The sequence below is a fragment of the Tupaia chinensis genome, unplaced genomic scaffold (assembly GCF_000334495.1).
Source record: "Tupaia chinensis unplaced genomic scaffold, TupChi_1.0 Scaffold137991_1, whole genome shotgun sequence".
Lineage (NCBI taxonomy): Eukaryota > Metazoa > Chordata > Mammalia > Scandentia > Tupaiidae > Tupaia > Tupaia belangeri.
This window is the reverse complement of record NW_006197892.1, coordinates 316,510-321,027: the sequence shown is the minus strand read 5'-3', so window position 1 is coordinate 321,027 and position 4,518 is coordinate 316,510.

The window sequence follows — 4,518 nt, the reverse complement described above, 5'->3', positions numbered from 1 at the left end:
GGCCACACCATAATCCCTTCTCCTCCATTTTCCTCTCGGGTAGAGGTTTTCACTATAGGATGAGTGTGCTCGCCAGACAGACAGAGAGAGACATAGAGACAGAAAGCAAGAAATCACCCCCCAGGGGGGGTGGCCACACCATAATCCCTTCTCCTCCATTTTCCTCTCGGGTAGAGGTTTTCACTATAGGATGAGTGTGCTCGCCAGACAGACAGAGAGAGACATAGAGACAGAAAGCAAGAAATCACCCCCCAGGGGGGGTGGCCACACCATAATCCCTTCTCCTCCATTTTCCTCTCGGGTAGAGGTTTTCACTATAGGATGAGTGTGCTCGCCAGACAGACAGAGAGAGACATAGAGACAGAAAGCAAGAAATCACCCCCCAGGGGGGGTGGCCACACCATAATCCCTTCTCCTCCATTTTCCTCTCGGGTAGAGGTTTTCACTATAGGATGAGTGTGCTCGCCAGACAGACAGAGAGAGACATAGAGACAGAAAGCAAGAAATCACCCCCCAGGGGGGGTGGCCACACCATAATCCCTTCTCCTCCATTTTCCTCTCGGGTAGAGGTTTTCACTATAGGATGAGTGTGCTCGCCAGACAGACAGAGAGAGACATAGAGACAGAAAGCAAGAAATCACCCCCCAGGGGGGGTGGCCACACCATAATCCCTTCTCCTCCATTTTCCTCTCGGGTAGAGGTTTTCACTATAGGATGAGTGTGCTCGCCAGACAGACAGAGAGAGACATAGAGACAGAAAGCAAGAAATCACCCCCCAGGGGGGGTGGCCACACCATAATCCCTTCTCCTCCATTTTCCTCTCGGGTAGAGGTTTTCACTATAGGATGAGTGTGCTCGCCAGACAGACAGAGAGAGACATAGAGACAGAAAGCAAGAAATCACCCCCCAGGGGGGGTGGCCACACCATAATCCCTTCTCCTCCATTTTCCTCTCGGGTAGAGGTTTTCACTATAGGATGAGTGTGCTCGCCAGACAGACAGAGAGAGACATAGAGACAGAAAGCAAGAAATCACCCCCCAGGGGGGGTGGCCACACCATAATCCCTTCTCCTCCATTTTCCTCTCGGGTAGAGGTTTTCACTATAGGATGAGTGTGCTCGCCAGACAGACAGAGAGAGACATAGAGACAGAAAGCAAGAAATCACCCCCCAGGGGGGGTGGCCACACCATAATCCCTTCTCCTCCATTTTCCTCTCGGGTAGAGGTTTTCACTATAGGATGAGTGTGCTCGCCAGACAGACAGAGAGAGACATAGAGACAGAAAGCAAGAAATCACCCCCCAGGGGGGGTGGCCACACCATAATCCCTTCTCCTCCATTTTCCTCTCGGGTAGAGGTTTTCACTATAGGATGAGTGTGCTCGCCAGACAGACAGAGAGAGACATAGAGACAGAAAGCAAGAAATCACCCCCCAGGGGGGGTGGCCACACCATAATCCCTTCTCCTCCATTTTCCTCTCGGGTAGAGGTTTTCACTATAGGATGAGTGTGCTCGCCAGACAGACAGAGAGAGACATAGAGACAGAAAGCAAGAAATCACCCCCCAGGGGGGGTGGCCACACCATAATCCCTTCTCCTCCATTTTCCTCTCGGGTAGAGGTTTTCACTATAGGATGAGTGTGCTCGCCAGACAGACAGAGAGAGACATAGAGACAGAAAGCAAGAAATCACCCCCCAGGGGGGGTGGCCACACCATAATCCCTTCTCCTCCATTTTCCTCTCGGGTAGAGGTTTTCACTATAGGATGAGTGTGCTCGCCAGACAGACAGAGAGAGACATAGAGACAGAAAGCAAGAAATCACCCCCCAGGGGGGGTGGCCACACCATAATCCCTTCTCCTCCATTTTCCTCTCGGGTAGAGGTTTTCACTATAGGATGAGTGTGCTCGCCAGACAGACAGAGAGAGACATAGAGACAGAAAGCAAGAAATCACCCCCCAGGGGGGGTGGCCACACCATAATCCCTTCTCCTCCATTTTCCTCTCGGGTAGAGGTTTTCACTATAGGATGAGTGTGCTCGCCAGACAGACAGAGAGAGACATAGAGACAGAAAGCAAGAAATCACCCCCCAGGGGGGGTGGCCACACCATAATCCCTTCTCCTCCATTTTCCTCTCGGGTAGAGGTTTTCACTATAGGATGAGTGTGCTCGCCAGACAGACAGAGAGAGACATAGAGACAGAAAGCAAGAAATCACCCCCCAGGGGGGGTGGCCACACCATAATCCCTTCTCCTCCATTTTCCTCTCGGGTAGAGGTTTTCACTATAGGATGAGTGTGCTCGCCAGACAGACAGAGAGAGACATAGAGACAGAAAGCAAGAAATCACCCCCCAGGGGGGGTGGCCACACCATAATCCCTTCTCCTCCATTTTCCTCTCGGGATCTTGGGCACACACACGCACGCGCCCAGCGTGAGTTTTAAGCCACCAGGTTCAGGATGCGAACCGCGGTCGACTATGTGGGAGTCCAGCGACATAGCCATTACACTAACTGCTGGTTCCCTATAGTTATTTCTTTTAATCCATGTAAATTTAAAAATTGGGCATTTTATGTTCAACAATTCTAAAAACAAATGCTCAAAATTTCTTTTTCTGAAAGTACAAATTTCTGCTACCTGTATGATTTTTTATTTTAAAAACTTTGTTTTCTTTCCATTGTATATTGTCATTTTATAATTATCTTAAACCTAATCCCCATTTGTTACTATTTCTAATTTTAAATGATGTAGCTTGGTTCCTGTGACATGTCGCAACAAGGACACATAATTGTTGTCTCCTGGAGTTCATTAATAGAACAGTATCAACTCTTCCTTTCAAATTTTCTGGGGATATCTGCTTCCTTAGTTGAGATGAACTCTCTCAACTTGCTTTTATGTGAAATTAAGGGTAGTGATAACTAGTAAACCTAGTCTTATCAGTTAGAATTTGAGAAATGGAATGAGTAGTTTACTTGAGAAAAGCAGAACTGCTTGAAAGACAAGAATAATTTTAAGTTCTTGCCTTTAATTCCATGGAGATATGAAGATGCTATGAAGAAATATCCCTCTGGAGACCTCCTTGAAAAACATTGATTTATTTTTCTACAGACATTTTTATAAAGCATTGATGGTTTACACAGTTTTTTATATAAATTTTCCTTACTTAACCTTATCTTCATAATCCTAAGAAATGCCAATTTCTCTGTAGTTGTATTGTGAAATAATTTATTGCATGTGTTCTCTTAGAGAACAGCAAAAGATTTGTGGAAATAGTGCAATGGGACTATTAAAGGAACCCCTTAAAGACTCAGTGGACTGCTACTTTCCTAAAATAACAAACACCATCTGTCAGACAGAATTTGTGTGAAGTGAGAATAATAACTTTTCATTTACTACATACATCAGGAGAGCTGATAAATCTTCTTGAGGTCATGGATGTTTTTTGGAATAGTTTCAATTTATATTGTATTTGTGAGGATAGCTGTCAGGAGGCATGTTGGAGGCAGTCAGTGGTGTGTCATCATGATGCCAGCTACTTATAGCACATGGCAGTATGAGGGGATGCTGGAGGTGGGAGACTCAAATATGGGGGCAAAGGCTAAGGTCAAGAGGGACTAGAGTGTTGGATCAATTTTCTTAAGGACCAGATGTTAGAGACATTTTATGGGAAAATATAGAACTAGAAATTAGAAGTAGTGGATAGATTATGCTACATTTATCTCAGTCTTTGAGTTTTATTCTAAAGCCATGATCTTAGCAACATTGACAAGTATATATCATTGATGATGTGTCTTCAGAGAGTCAATCCAACAACAAAAACCATAAACACGTTTTAAATGCAAGGTTATAGGCCCGGTAACGGTGATGCTTAGATCGGTTTAATAGGCTCTCTATCCTTGAGGTATTCACAGCATAGTGTGAAAATCAGGCAACCCAAATAGGCAATTCCAAGAAAACTTATGATGTGTATCCATAGAGTTATATGTACTGTGGGAGCATTTTATTTTACTCAACCAGGAGCTTTGGAGAATGTTTTCCAGAGGAGATGATGTCTGAGCTGAATCTGAAGGGCAACTGTAATTTTGTAGGTGAACAAAGGTGAATGGGAAAGGGAGGCAATACCACAAGCAGAAGTACCATCTCTTCCTCCATATTGTCATTGATGTCATCATCATAGAAATAATAATAGTGCTAATAATAATACTAATACTTGGCAAATACTTAAAAGCATCATTCTATTTAATTTTTTTTCTTATTTTTTAATTGCCAGAGAGCACATGTACTCACTAGGAAGAGAGGGAGAGAACACACTCCATGGAGCACGGTCACATTGCAATTCCTTCTTTCCCATCTGTCCATTCGGTCAGAATTTTGAGTATGCCTGTACACATGTCCAGTGTGTTTTACAGGACTCTAGGATTCAAACTGCAGTCAGCCCTATGGGATCTGGCTCCCTTACCCACTATGCAACAGGGCCAGCCCTATTTAATTTTTTTTTTTTTTTTGGAGAGGGTTTCGCTATAG